At 44.8% G+C, this 16,050-nt stretch overlaps 1 protein-coding gene across 1 annotated transcript in view; it reads left to right on the top strand.

The window, feature by feature from the left end:
* Positions 1 to 40: 40 nt before the first annotated feature.
* The window catches only part of ZNF143 (zinc finger protein 143), a 313,756-nt gene continuing 297,746 nt past the window's right edge, over positions 41 to 16,050 (top strand). Inside the window, exon 1 of the mRNA XM_078680961.1 lies at positions 41 to 102. The gene's annotated coding sequence lies outside the window, so the exon portion shown is untranslated. The remainder of the gene's footprint in view (positions 103 to 16,050) is intronic.

The raw sequence follows: 16,050 nt of genomic DNA, 5'->3' as shown, positions 1-16,050 counted from the left end.
ACGAGGCACGGCTGTTTCCTGTGATGGGTCCCAGTCACGCATGTCATTTCCTGCCCTGATGCATGGTGGTCGGACCGAGGGATTGTTGGAAAATTCTCAGAGGTTAGGATATAAATGTGTTTTTACCCAGTGTGCCTCCTGCCTCCGCGCTGTCTCCAGAGGGACAGAGGCCGGGTGGAGATGCATGTTTGCAGCTAACGCTGTCGGGAGGGAATAGAACCTTTGCGTTTTGGTGCGGTGCCACCGCTTTGTGTACTTTGCACACAATCAAGCCTGAGGTTGGCGAGGATGGGCTACGGCCTGTCCGAGGCTCATTCTCTCATATGCTTCAGACTGGCCGCTCTTTACGTTCGGCTTCTCTGTCCTGTCGGACCCGGGCCTCCTGCAATCTCAGCCAGATACAGCTGCCGGGTCCGGCAGGGCACCGACGCCACCATGACCTACCGCGCAACATTTTGATTAATTTTATTGAAAAAGCGAAATGAGAACTACACATCCCGATTAATACAAATGGCTGCTAATTTATAAATAAACTGAATACAATTAATATTGCCCCGCCTAGACTGATAGCATCGGGTGGATATATTAATAGACTACGAATTTACTAGATTAATCTGTTGTTGATGACGTTCGTCAGTGCTAAACTATACTTATTGTTTTGGTTATGTTTTGAAGATCTATAGGTTGACGACGCGACACCTTTAAATCAGCAGATGGTTTCTAATATTCTTGACGTTAGTGTCAATGACAACGCCGAAAACTGTATTTTAATAGACCGCATTAACTGTGTCGCTACATCTACAGGACCCAGTATATTAATATACAGATATTCTAATAGACTTCATTAATTTAGTGATTCTTTTCGACGAAGCAAATGTGTAAATGTAAAATATAGGAATGGCTTCGTATTTTATATAATTGCACCTTTAATGCGTTTATCCATGATATCTTTTTATTTTGAGGTTATTTATCTAATGCGTACCTACCTGGCACTCAGGAGGCAGCGGGGCACTGTGTGTTGTGTGTGTATATATATATATGTATATATATTATATACTAAGATTAATATGTGCTCCATATGCAGAGTTGAACAAGCACCTGGGGATGTTTGCAAAGTGGATGCACATTATTACATTGAAGGAGCCGGGTTGGCATGGATGTAAATGGAATTATGTTTAAGAGTGAGAGAAGGGTGGTACTGTAAGCCTTCCCGAGGCCCTGTCAAAATATAGCTATTAGGTGGGGGAGAAATCATTAAATAACCTGAAACCATGTGAAGGTTATTCCTATGTATGTGTTTTTTTGTGAGCTATATGGATTTCATTTCTGGCCTCCGTATAGTTATGAGTTGATAGTTGCCTCCTCAGATTTTGGGTTTATTTGCTCTGTAGTATAGTTTCTTTTAATAGACGCCCTTGAAAATAGCACAACAGGCGTGAAGTAGATGCAAGCTGAAAGTGTGAGGTGTTCGTTTCTTTAGAGTTGGACTGATATAATCAGACTTCCTTTTGTTCTTGTTTAAGTGGCATGCCACTTAACCGTATCTTTTCTGGAGGCAGCCTGTGTTTTTTGAGAGGCTTGTATAAGAAGGTATTGCTTCCACTTACTTGTATGAAATAAAAAAGGCATTTGAATGTGAAGCAAAAGTTTTTTGTGAGGAGCGATTTGATTGTACACTGCAGGCTCAGTTGAAACTAGACTGTGAGCTCTTCTGTCGATTCTTGAAACCGAGGTTGAGTCAGTGGAAAAGTGCAGAGATTTTATGCAGGCCATGCAGCATGGGAAGACACCCACCATCTAGAATCATAATGTTAAGCCAGTCCTGAATTTGGCAAAGTAATATATCAATGAAAATTGTATGTAACAAGTCTTTCTTTCGGTTAATCTTTAAGGTAAACAATGGACTTCAATGTTCTGTTGCTCTATAAGCTTTAACTAAATGTTTGGATGGCACTACCTAACAAAAAACGTGGGGTGAAGGCTTTTTTTTTCTTCAGCATAATTATGAAGAGCAATATTCTATTGATATAGAGGCTATACAAATTCCATAATATTTGAGTGAGTCAGTTTATATGGAGCACCACAGAGAATAGGTAGTAGTGTGGAGCACGCTAAGTTTGTTTGAACTAGTTGCTTCTTGTGAAAGGGTTGGGAAGTGAGCAGTTTCAGAACTTTGGGGCACATTACGATGGAGGATTTTCCGCATCCTCCGGGCCGGCGGAAGCCACGCCCGCCTGGCGGATGCGGAAAATCCTCTGCGGACTCACCAAAGACCCACCGCCACATTAGGATGGCTGGTGGGTCCTGGTTTCAGTCCGCTGCTTTTCTGCCGCGGTTGGCTTACAACCGCGGCGGAAAAGGCCTAATATGGTGGCGGTGTCTCTCAGACACCGCCAGCCATATTAGGATGTCTAGAGTTCTATGCCTTTACACGGCGGCATTTCCGCCGTCCAAAGGCATACGGATTTTTGTTTGGGGGCCCGTTGCGGGCCCCCAGGGGTGAAGGGGGTGGGGGGTGCACATAGGGGGTACCTGTGGTACCCGTGGTACCCCCCTGCATTTGCGTGCACAGAGCGGCAGGCACCATGCGGTGCCTGTCGCTTTGTGCATGCAAATGCACAGCTTTCATTTTTAACATTGCAGCACCCGCCGCAATGTTAAAAATAGAGGATGTGACCGCCAGGGTGGCGGTCACATCCTATTTGCACATGAGGGAACGCCGCAGCACATGCGGGCGTTCCCTCCTACTCAGGGCTCACAGACGGACGTAAGTCCGTCCGCGATCGTAATGGGCCCCTTTGTTTGCATTTCCCCATACAGGGGGAAGGGGTCTTTCAATGGTGCAGGATTGTCACACAAAATACCGTTGACCAGTCCAGGCGCTAAGCATCATCACTTTTCATGATCCTAAAGGCATAATCGACTATTTGCATTGTACCAGTTTTAATGCCTCATTGTGGGAACTGAGAAAATATAAATGAAAGAATATTTGCACATGGCTCAATATATTCTCTTATCAGTGAGAGAATTACATGTGGATTAACCTTTGTTATTTAATACGTTTGAATATATTTGTAAATTGACAGATATGTACAAAGTTGGCAATCTTTAAATAATTTGACAATAACATTTTAATAACCAATAAAACTATACGATTGACCATCTTCCAATTTATATTATTAAGGTCATTAACCTATAGTTAGACAGCTATAGTACATTTATGGGAGTATGGTAATTCATTGGTAATGTTAGATGCATCATTATACAGACTATTGCCACTGTATTAATGAGTCTATAACTTATATATTTCTAGATAATTCCATCAACAGTCCAATCATGTATTATTAGATGCATAATTGGATGCAGCAATCGGATTCAACCTTATGTAAATTGTTCAGCATATTTTATTAAATTGGTATTGCAGATTATAAATACACTGGTAAAATATTCTAAGTGAACGAACCAGAAGGCCAATATAACAAAACATTTGCAACTCTGAGTATAGTATTACACAGCTAATATAACAATACCTTTAATACATCTCTGATGCCCAGCAAACACTGTTGTTCCAGTGTTTACCATTTTTTTTTTTAAAAAATGTGTGTTGTATGTATTACTACCATACAGCTTTAACAGTCATGCAACTGATAAAGATGAATGTACATTTGAAATTAAAGCCTAGTTTGACATTCCTAAATTCAACTAATTATCAGTGTTTCCAGCATCCACAATGCTTTTAAAAGAACAATTCCGCTGTTATAATGTATAATTCTCCTTAAACTATTTTTAGGTATACATTTATACACAATTCATTATGTGTTTTAAGTCAAAACGATAGCAGATTTCACTAGTTGACCTCTAAGCTGCAAAATATTGAAAACATTTGCATCAGTCAATAAACTTGCTTTCTTGTGTTATATTATTACAAAGTAAAACGTACATTATTATTATTGAGTTCTTGAATAGCGCGTAGCTACCCACTGGGTTTCCCAGCTCTTAGAGGACAAGCAAGGCAGCCTAGGAAGGAGACTTAAAATAACCATGTTTTCAGCTCTCTGTGGAAGGTGAGTAGAGAGGTGAAACATCTCAGATATTCCGGGAGAGTGTTCCATAACTTGGGACCCAGAGATGAAAATGAGTGACCAACCATCTGGGTGCGCCTAACTTTGGGAACTGAAAAGTTACATAGATTGCTTGAATGAAAAGTGTGGGTGGTGGTGGTGGTAGGGAGTGGCTACATTTTGCAAGTACTAATGTCCTGAGCACAAATTCAATTTGTACGTATAGCAAAGTGCCTTAAAAGTGATACCCTTGTCCACTGTAAGCCAGTGAAGGTCATGGAGCAGACCGGACTCAGAAGAATGTTTAGGAAGCCAGAAAAGGAGCCTGGCAGCAGAGTTCTGAACCGCCTGAAGGTGTCTGATCACGGTCTTGTCTGCTCCTATGTATGAGATGTTACTATAACCTAGTCAGAATCATGGCTTGAATGACGGTTCTTTGATCGGGGAAGGAAAGAATCCACTGAACTTTTTAAGTCACTTCATATTGGCAAAGCAGGAGGAAGCTACCGTAGCTGCCTGTGACTTCATGAAAAGAGTGGAGTCTAATCAAAAGCCAAGGTTCTTCACCTTGTGAGTAGGTACCGGAAGAGAAGATCCCCCAGTGTGGTAGGTAAGTGTTTGGGCCTCCAGAGCTGGAGATTCCTACCCAGTACCATACCCTCAGTCTGTCACCATTCAACTTTAAAAAGTTGGAGTACATTCAGGTGGAGACAAGACCGCTGCGGGAATTGAGTTTTTTTGAGGTAGCATCCCGCTCAGGTGACAGATAAAATAATGATCTAGGTGCCGTCCGCGTAAGAAAAGAGGGCAAACCCACAGCTTTCAACTAGGTCCGCCAAAGGGTGGACTTAAATGTTGAAAAGTTTAGGGCTAAGGGTAGCTCCTTGTGGGACTCTGGAAGTAAGCGAGTATGTTCTTAGACACTGCATTTGTCAAAAAGACCTAAAACGTGCAATCCACTTGGAAAGAGGATAGTCAGGCCAAAGCAGTGCCCTGGTAGCCCAACTGTGTCAACCGTTTGACAAGGAACAGTGTTGAAAGCCGTGCTGAGGTCTAGTAAGATCAGCACAGCTGTGCCACCCATATCCAGGAGCCATCTGAGGTGTTCTGTGACTCATAGTAATGCGGATTCATTTCTTTGCTCCGATCTAAATCCTGACTGAGAGGGGTGAAGGGCATACTGGTCTTCCACAAATGAGGTAAGTTGGGAGTTTACATGGTTTTCCAATAACTTGGAGAGAATGGTCAGCAAAGAGATAGGTCTGAACTTGGACCGGTTAGATGTGTCCAGGTGTATTTTTTTAAGCAGGTTGAGTACCATGGCATGTTTCCAGGCTTTGGGTGTAAGCCCCTCGTAAAGGGAAGAGTTCAGCAGTTCAATCTTGAGAGACATGAGATGAGGACTCATGCTCTGCTAGACTGATGGAAGAGGATCCAGTGGGCAACCTGATTTGATGGGCTGCGATAGGTCCAGAAATCAAGATAAATCTAGGGGAAGCAAGAAATGTTATTGAGCCTGCGACTGGCTCGTAGCGGGGGGGATGTTCTTCCTTACAGGAGGGAAGGGTGGAATTAGAAAGTGAGCTAGTGCTCCCGAGTTGGTACTTGCTAGTTTTTGCTGAGCCTAGGACAAGTTGAATATTTGTTACTTTCTCAACAAAGAAAGCTGCCATCTCTTCACATTGGACTTGTGACAATGAGGGGGAAAGAGCAATGTTACTGGGGTCAGACTGGTCTTGGACCACTTTAAGGCGTGTTGTCTGGCAGTTTTGGGCTTTTGATATTTTTTCTGACCAAAAGGAGGCACATGCATTTCTACGGTACATATGGTAATGATTCAAGGCTGTTTTATTTTTTATTTTTGAGCTCTGATCATATAGCTTCCTCCACTCCCTTTCAAGTCACTTACAGAGTTGTATTTTCTTCCTCTAAGGTCATATTAAAAACCAAGGGTCAGGGGGCTGCTGCCTGGACACACATTTTAGTTTTACTGGTAGGATTGTGTCAAGGGAGTGTCTGAGCCAGTTATGGACCATACACTAATCACGGTCAACCTGGTGTGTCAGTTGGGGAGAGGTGTTTAATAGACGGGTATAGAGGGCAGGGATATACATTTTATCTCAATATCTGGCCATAACTTTGGCCCGATAGTTGCATAGTAGTGGGGTATGAAAAATGGCCCAGTCAAATGATCTGTCTGCAAAATGGCAAGGACGAGTCAGTGGTGAGACCAGTGACATTGGAAAAAATGGGGTCCAACATATTACCCGGCTTGTGTGTAGGGGCGGATTTGATTAGGTTGGGGTTTAGAGCGCCCAGATCTTCGGAAAGTCTGACTTAGTTTACAGGTGATATCTTCTAGATCAGGGATTCTCAAAGTACGTCCCAAGGGCCGCATGCGGCCTTCCTGACCTTTAATTGCAGCCGCCTGGTGAACAGCAGCAGTAATATGTTGTTCATGTGACAGAGCAGGAACATTCAGAAACCTGTGAAACAAGCATACTTTATTAGCACGTAAACTAAACAGAAGGTAAAAAAGCGAAGAATATTTCCTAGACAACTTCTCTTTAGCATGCATCTGGTTCGCGTGCCCTTGAGCACACCTTTCAATACCCCAACCGTCACACTGCTGGCATCGGTGTGGCCCTCGGTAAGCGCAGACAGTATTTTGTGGCCCCTGGGGAATGTTTTACGAGTACCCATGTTCTAGATGCATGTTAAGGTCTCCAAGTAGAGAAAAATGTACTCTTTTTAGTAGATATGGAGACATTAAGTCAGGAATAGTAGAGCACTAGTTCCCGGCGTAGCGGGGAGTGATAGATTTGGACGCCGAAGACCGTAAACTTGGGTGTCAGGCCAAGTGTAAAGAGAACGGCCTCACGCGCTGTGGAGGGAATCTCCTCTTTTTTACACTGGAACACATCTCTGTAGATAATGACTATGTTGCTTCCTGTCTTGTCTTTGCAATCCCTTCTAGCGATGCAGTAGTTATGTGATAGTGCATCAATAACATCTGGCTGAAGTGCTTCATGTAGCCAAGTTTCCGTCAGGATCATGGCCCCATGGGCATTATCCACAAGGAATTTCTGGCTATGTTTTTGATGACTGGGTAAGGAGCTACAGTTTAATCTATAAAAGTGAAAGCCGCTCTTGCTCAAGCAGTCCCTAGCCAGAACATTCCTGCGCTCAACAGCCCAGGTGCTGATGCTTGGCGTATCATCTATGGTTGTGGAGGGGCCCTTGAGTTGCAATAAAAGTGGCAGTGTTTACAGCAGTTTGCGGTAAGCTAGGAGATGAATCAACAACAGCACGCTTCCCGGCAGGCTGGACATAGGGCTTTTAGCTGGTTCGGGGAGATGACCTTTCTGGGACCTTGGAAGGGACGGGTGTCATGGCCCCTTGTCCCGGAGGGGCACAGGCAGGCTTGCCTTTGGCGCTCCTTCTGCACACGTCTACTGCTCATTGGCACTAGACTGCTTTTTAATAGTGCAAGCAAAGCGGCAGTATGCTGTTCAGTTGTGCTGCAAGCCATCCAAATTGGCGGCCTTCAGTGCAGCTGAGCTAGGCAACAAGACGTGTCCAAGCTCCCTCTGCATAATTGATTTGTGTTTGTCAAGTCAATTTGTCTCAGCATGGATTCTAATTTCATCATGAGCTGGTTATTTTTGGACATAAGTCACTTGTAATCCATGCATTTTTAGCCAAATCACCTCCAGACTCGAACAACTCCACTTTGTCCCAGACTAGTTTCTACATTTCCGTCCTGTCTCCTTTCCTGGCTATGCAGTGCCTTAGAGACATTTGTTACAAATCAATTAAAACCTACCATTGATAAGGAATTGGTGGTTGACTACCAGTTTAACTCTGGTGTTGTCATTATCAACACTGCTACCTGGAAGATACTGAATGATGTGCATCATGTCTTGGACAAAGACTACAGATTTATTGGGGCCTTCCATACTGTTGGTAAAGGCAGATTAATCAAAACAATGAAACACATCTTGGGCTTTTGAGGTCTATTACTTAGTTTGGACTATCTCCTTCCTTATCCATAAATAAACCAGCAGATAAAGATTGGGAACTTCACCTCTCATAAATTATAAAACTGTATGGCTTTGAGGCATCTCAGAGTTCGACTTCGATCCCTGGCCTGTTTAGTGTATCTGCATCTGTGACATCTGATCCTCAAGAATACCTGGGTCTCTTTGATACCATATTTCAGTAACATGGAAATTGAGGACTTTGTCACTCACCCTGCTCCGTTGCTTAAGAAATAAAATAGTTGTTTTTTTTAAAATAAAATCTTTTATATCTTCACTTTGACCTTTGTTTTTTTCATTGCATGGTATAACTGACAGTTAACTTTGTAATATGGTCCAATATTTCAATTTCCGGGCTCTACCGACTTCATAAATCAGGATGCCAAAGGCTAAGTAGTATGTAAATGTCAGCAAAACCCCAAAATGGCAATATATGACCATATTACAAGTTATCTGTTATGTATATTTTATATTACATTGAAATGCAGGGGCAGATTTACAAGCCCCTTGCGCCGCCATTGCGCCACTTTTTTTTTTTACACATCAGCGGCGCAAACAATCCAGCCAATTTACAGCGTGAAGCATCTAGGAAGATGAGTCATGTTGTAAAACCCTGCTTCACAGTATACATGCGCCTGGTATAATGTATATAGACTAGGCTTTCCCATGTTAAAAGACATGTAGAACTGACACAATGAAATTTGCAGCATTTCACTGCATCACTCTACGCCTTCATTGCGTCAAAATCCATACGCCTGCTCAGACCAGGCGTAAGGAATGACGTAGGTTTTTTTGTATGGGACTCACCTATCTGTTGTGGCACATTGCTGGTGTTGCGTCACTTTCATGATCAACTCCAGCGATGCATCACTTTTGTGCCAACAGATGCATCAGTATTTCTAACGCATTTGTTAATCGTTGAGCCATGGAGCACTGTATTATAAATACAGCGCATCCATGGTGGCGCAAGGACATTTGGCACCAGCGTAAGGAAACTGACACATCTATGCAAATGCATCAGTTCCTTTTAAATCTGCTCCGCTGGATTGAACTTTGAATACTTAGATTTTATTGACATTTAATGAATAACTTGTGGCTAAAACTATAGATAGTGGTGAGGTCTCATGGATTTCTGTGATTCTGTGGCTGCTGCATTTACTCCATAGTTATAGATTTAAAGCATTTGCCACGTAATTTGCAGACATCATTTAAACTGTTTCCAGCTCAAATGATTGAAAATGATATTGCCACAGATTTGATATTTTTGTTTGAGTTTACAGTGGTAAAGCTCTAGAGTAGTTAGGGGCTGTCATGCGGCCGAAACCCGCATTTGTCTGGTATCTGTAATATATTTTCCATATTTCAAAGATCTGTGTGTAATATGGGTTTTTATACCGCTGGCTTTTGTGTAATAAAAGTACCTAAATATTTCTAATATACACATATACACACATATTTTTACAAAAAAGGAAGCAGGGAACTGGGTCGGTCCCAAGTTTTGGTGGACACTAGCTCCTATATAGAGCACCTCACAACACCACAGACACTCTGCTCATCTCAAATGCCAATATTTTAGCAAAGTTTCTAATCCATAGAATTAGTGCAATGCCATCCATGGTGAGATAAAAAGTGACAAAGCCTTTTGCTATTTTTACAGCAAAGTCTTTAAGTGCACAGAAATATTTCACTTGCGACCGCCATTAACTAAGAAGGTGCACTGTGCACCGTATTAAGATAAATAAAAGTAAAAAGTTCATGAGTGGGCAGGATGGGTACACTTTGGAAGTCCCCCATCTGTGCCAGCTGCCAAAGTGACCCCAGCAATAAAATATATATTAAAAATATCACAGGATTAACAGATCCAATGCTGGTTTCTCAAATCCTGGACCCTCCTTGGCACCAGAGAGGTTTCAGCATTTGTGAATCCAGTAAAGGAAAGCATGGGGGTCGGGGGGAAGTATTCTATGCCCTACTGTTGCACTTGGACAACAGCCAAATGTGGCTTTGGCCGCTGATGGTGGATCTTGCGTGAGGCATTGTAGCAGTCCAGTTCCTGCCGCCAATCTCTTCTGTGCAAAGTCGAAGGCCGTGCACTGCAGAGATTGACTGCCTGAGGAAGGTTTTCAGGTCTTGCAGCAACCCTTTTGCAGAAAGCTAAGACCTGTGGCCTGTCTCTACAAACATCTTAGAAGAGACGCCAGGTCCACTGGCTAATACCTGATGCGAGAGGTTGCCAACCCCACTGTGCACAACTGAAGTCCAAGCACCGTGAAGGTTGGGGTAAAGGGCCTGGATTAGAGCTAGGACTTGTGGTCAACACCCACTGAGCATGTTTAGCAAAGTGCCCTTTTTGTATGGCCACCCCAACACCTTTTCCCTCCAACGCTGATGGTTTTCACTCTGAACGTGCACTGGAGCCTGCTAGTCAAGCTCGAGTGCCAGTCCTCTCTCCCTAAAATATGATGCATGACAATTGGTTCCCCAATTGGCAAGGGCCTTAATCCTCTAATAAGTCCCCGGTTAGTGGTACCATTGGTACCCAGGGCATGGTAGTTAAAAGGGTCACCAGAGCCTGAAGCTCACATTGTGCAACCCTAAATGACCCAAGTAAAAGGATGACAGTAGTCCCACAGTTGCGGACTGCATGAGCAGTGCAAACTGCACAGACTCGACTTTCCCCTCACCATGTGTGGCAAGGTGATCACACTAACTTTAATATATGCCAGTCACCCCTAAGGTAGGCCTCCTGAGCTCAGGAGGCAGGGTGCATTATTTTAAAAATGTGGACATATAAGTTCAAGCTTTTATGCCCTTATATTAACCTCCCTACATTAGGGGCTTCTATAAGTGTGCACAGGCCATAGGATAACATGGGCTAGCACCTTAGCATCCCCAGGTTGTCAGCTTCCTTATGGTTCCACTGAAAAATGTCATGTTTGGTATCAATCAACTTGTTTCATTAAACATACCCCCTCCCCCCAAAAACTTGGATTTGATGTGGCTTGCACCCAGTTGGCTACTTTATAGGTTGCCCACCTGATTGTATTAGCTTCTTCTGTGCCCTGGCTGACAGCCTGCCGATGTTGCCATCAAGACAGGAATCTGACTTATTGCCAGGAGGTGTGAACACTCAGAGGAGTCAGAAACAAAGGCCTGCCTGGGCTGGAAGTACCACCTCCCTCAGTGACAAGATGGCTAGTGAAATGGCATATCAAGGCGGTGAGCTTCAAAGCTCCCACCGCCTCTGAATGCAAGTAGACTTCCTTCCAGAGGAGGAAAAAGCCAACCACCAGCCCTAGACACATTTGCAACCTGGTTGGGATGGAAAATTAGGTAGTTGTAAGGCATACATCTCCAGAAGGCTAGCCGGACTCCTAGGGTGGGCTGCTTGGTCTGTACAGCCGAAGATGGGATCTGGCATTTAAAAAAAGTGGCAGAATAGACGCTTCTGGGTAGGAAAGTTGGTACCCTTCCCCCTCAGATGTGGCACAGGGGCAGTCGGGTGCAGAGAGAGTAGGCCCAATGTTATCCTGTGGAGGATAGTGGGCCTTCGGTTGGTGGCTGCTAGCAAGCAGGCCACGCGGCTGTGGGAGCTGGGCTCCTGGTCACTTGCTCAGGGCAAATGGGGAAGTAGATTAGGACAGAGGTTGCACTCCCAGAGGCACTCGGGCGGCTGGGTGCAGGGTGCATTTGAGCCGTCGGGCACTCAATGTTATTCAATAGGAGTCTTGGAAGTTGAACAAAGGCTGCAGGCTCGGGGACGGAGATTCTTCAGGTGTGACCACCACTTCGAGAGGTAAGTTGGGCTCGTGGAGGAAAGGCAGGCACCCAGGAGTTGGGCACAGAGGGCCGTGGGGCGCCAGGTGCAGGAGTGTCTTTTGGTGTCGGGAAATCTTACCCTCAGCTGGTCGCGGTTGGAGGGGTCACTGTCTGTGAGGTTGCAGGTGCGTCGTCGATGAGGGTCTTTGGGCACTGAATTCCGGGTCACAGTCGACAGGGGGGCGTCCTCAGGGTCTTTGTCCACTCAGGCACGGGCCGGGCTTGGAGGGTGCTGAGTGTGCTGGATTTGCGGTTCCTGGCTGGCACCAGGGGTTGTTGCTGTTTGAGCAGAACCACTGCTCATGGGAGTTCCAGTCTTTAGATGAGCAAGGCAGGCAGGTCCTCCGGGGTTTCCGAGGTTGCTGTCCTCAGGAGTCGCAGGGGTTTAGCAGGAGCAGGTTCAAGGATCAACAGGCCTGTAGGTTTCTGGGGCCAAGTCAGTTGGTGTTTTCCTCTTGTTAGCAGCTGCACGGCAGGTCTTCTTGTTTCTTGTTCTTCTTCTTGTTTTCAAATCGGGTTCTGAGGAAGGAAGTTTCCGGGTTCCCCTAAATACTACATTTAGGGGCGTTACAGGTAGGGCAAGGGCAGGGACCAATGGGTCCCTGTCCTGGGGTGAATACACCCCCTATCCTGCTCCTCTCCTGTGGGAGGGGTCAGGGGCCTAGCTCTGATTGAGCAGGGCTCCCCATCCTCAAGATGGCGGTAGCCCAGAGTTGTGCTTCACCTCGCCTCTCCCACCTGAGGGGTGGAGTTGGCACAGGCTGGCACACCCCCTTTCCTCACCTAGGGTTTCCTGCCTGTCTTCCCGCCATAGTGGGGGTCAGAACCAGTGGGGGCCAGTTGCTGAGTACAGCAATTGGCCTGGGGAAGCTCACAAAAGGCGGCATGCCTTTGAAGCTTCCCCTGCCCATCCTGGGGGAGGAGGCTTGGTACCTCGTCCCAGGATGTGCATTGTTTCAGGCCCCAGAGAGCAGCAAGCTCTCGACCCAGGGGTCCAGAAACATGTCTGGTGGTGGCAGCCTCGGTAGCCACGCAGTCAGGACACTGGGAGTTGGTTAGGTTTCAGGGGGGATCTCTAAGATGCCCTCTGTAGTGCATTTGGCATTAAATCCCATACTGGCATCAGTGTGGGTTTAATGTGCTGAGAAGTTTGATATCAAACTTTTCAGTCTTCAGTGTAGCCATCATGGTGCTGTGGAGTTCGTAATGACAACCTCCAAGCACCATATACTCTTAATGACATCACTGCACTTACAGTACCCAGGAATGGCCCTGGGTACTGTGGGGGCGCAGGGCTCATGCACCTGTACCCACACCACTGGCATAGTGCACCCAGCTAGTGGGGTGACTGATGTATGCCAGGGCAGTGTGTTTGTGGGCATGGCATGTGTGCCATGTCGACTCCTTGTTTAGTTCTGCACCACGATACTCAGCCTGCAAAGGCAGTGTGTGTGTGTGTGTCAAGGTACAGGGCCCCTAAGGTTGGCACAATAAGTGCTGCAGCCCTTAGGGGTCTTCTCTGGTCACAATGCCCTGGGTACATAGGGAACCATTTACCAGGGGCTGACATGTGGCCAGAGATGCCAATTGCGTTTTAGTTTCAACAGTGTTTAAGGGAAGGAACACAGGCCCTGGGCACCTGATTGGCAGGAGCCCAGGTCACACTCAGTCAAAGCACATCAGCAATACAGCAAAAAGTGGGGGCATACCGTGCAAGAAAAATGGCACTTTCTCACAATGGGAATTTCGAAACAGTAGATAAATTACAGAAAGTTGGGATTGCCCGTTTAATCAAGGTAGTGGCATAGCACCCTGGTTAAGTTCAGTGTTTGAAATGAAAGTGTCTGAACTCACCCACGTTGCTCAGGGAAACTGAAAAGAGAAAAATTAACATGGGCCTAATCTCGTAACTAGTTCAGAATTTGAATTCCCTGAGCTAAAGCTTTAGAAGAAATTGAAATGTTTCTAATGTTGTACAAACATGCTTACTGTGTTAATTTTGTTTGTCACCATGTTACCATGTACTGGGATGCCCCGGCTGCTTGGAAGGCCTAGTAACTCTGTCTACCCTACTCCACTCAAATCTACCCCATGTCCCCTCACTCCACTTTTCTACAATCTACCCCAATATATCTCAAACCACTCTACCCTAATCTACCCAGATTTACCCCACTCTAATCTACCCCACTCTATCCCACCGCACCCCATTCTACCCCACTTCAGGCTATCCCATTAATCTACCCAACTCCCCCACTCCAACCTACCCTAATCTATCCCTCTCCAATCCACCCCAAACGTCCCCAATCCACCTCACTCCAATCTACCTCACTCTACCGCGACTCCACTGTACACCAAACTTCCCACTTCACTCTACTTGGATCTACCCTATTCCACTTTGACCCGCCCTAATATGCCCCACCCCACTCAATGCTACTAACCTTTAGCCATGCTAAACAGCAGCCACACCGGTGTACACAATTGCTAAAACACTCTGCCAAAGCCAATAGCTCTTGCATAGGCAAGACCTTTTGGATTTGCCAATGCTTGTTATAAGGGCAGCATGTTGGCTCCTCAGGCAGTCTTTGGCAGCTGAAGTCTTTACAGAAGTTCAAGGACAGTGGGACTCAGTAACTATCGGTATTGGTTTCAGTCTTCCTGGCTTTTCTGTTGCTCATCTAAATCCTCACATTATAGTAGAGCAAGTGTCTCTTCTAGTAGTCATTGGCTCATCACCTTGGTCACCTCTCAGAACTCCAGTCAACTTATTCTTTGGCTGGATTTCTGTAAACAACTCATTATAAGACTTCCACTAAAAGTACTTGAAACTGGTTTGGAATTACCTATGGATTCACACTTGTCCTGCTTCAGGGGGTTGTGGATTACTTACAGTTGACCCAAGATACAACATTTCAAGTTGTAAGAGGACATCCTTGTATAAAATACCCTAGTGTAAATAGCAGTGACTACCATTTGGGAATGAATATGTCTTCAGATCATGTATAGATGTTACCAGCGAGTGCTTAACTCACTGAGCCATCTTGTAATTTTATACATAATAACATGTACGTGGATTAACGCTTAAAAATGTGAAATAACAAAGATAATGTAGGTATGATTTACCTATGTTGGAATAAATAATTGGCACAGTCAGTAGTTTGGAATAAAGTAGACAATTGTAACAGGAAAAATAAAAAACTCAATATACTCTTTGCCAAACTTATTTATAGTTCCATTGGCCTCTCTCTACATGACACTTAACCTTCATATCAAATATTCCTGATCCTATGAGTATTTTGTAGAGTGTATTCTGTCACTCAACAGGGTGTATCTTCACCATCATAGAGCCTTACAAAACACTAAAGCCCAGAAGAGGCAACTAAGCACTAGAAAGCAAAAATGCACCCAAATAAATGTGTCTATAGGGTCTTTCAAAAGGAAGAGGCTGGTCCATTAGCCGTAGGTCTGTGGAGAAAAGAATTCTATAGAGCACATGCATTGACCGGAAATACATTCACAGCTAACCTGTTTCCTCAAGCTCTGCTGTGGAAACAATTGGAGTTTCTTAGATGACCTTAATGTTGTTATTGAGCAATAGAGTGAGAGAAACATTGCATCATGTACTGCAGTGCATTGCCGAGCTGAATTTATTGTTCGCATGAGAGTTTTAAATTGGATTTGTGCCACAACTGGCATCCAGCACATCTCTTATAGCTGTTGGCCGATATGTGCCTTTTTATGCATGTTGCAAACCGCTATTGCTGAAGAATTCTGCAGCACTTGCAGTTTGTTTAGATTCAATTACAAAGTTCCTACAAGTGAAGCATTCCCAGAGTCCAATGTTGCTCCAGTCACAATTCTGGCTATGCATGCACTGCTTTCTTGAAACATTAGAACTCAGTTTTTACAAAGACACATGAAATGATAGGTGGAAGACTAAATAACCCAATTTACGTGCCATTTCATAATTACTCTTTCATAAAATGTAACTCCCAGGATCTTAACCTTAATTTAGACTTGAATTGCTAACCAGCACCCAGTACCTATGAGTAGAGACTAGGGGTCGAATTACGATGCTCGTCGGACTGACTTCCGCGGTCCTGTTGAAGCCGGTCAGACCGCTGCGGTCTCGT

This window comes from Lissotriton helveticus, chromosome 3_1 (genome assembly GCF_964261635.1).
Source record: "Lissotriton helveticus chromosome 3_1, aLisHel1.1, whole genome shotgun sequence".
Classification (NCBI taxonomy): domain Eukaryota; kingdom Metazoa; phylum Chordata; class Amphibia; order Caudata; family Salamandridae; genus Lissotriton; species Lissotriton helveticus.
This window is presented reverse-complemented; position numbering and strand designations above follow the sequence as displayed.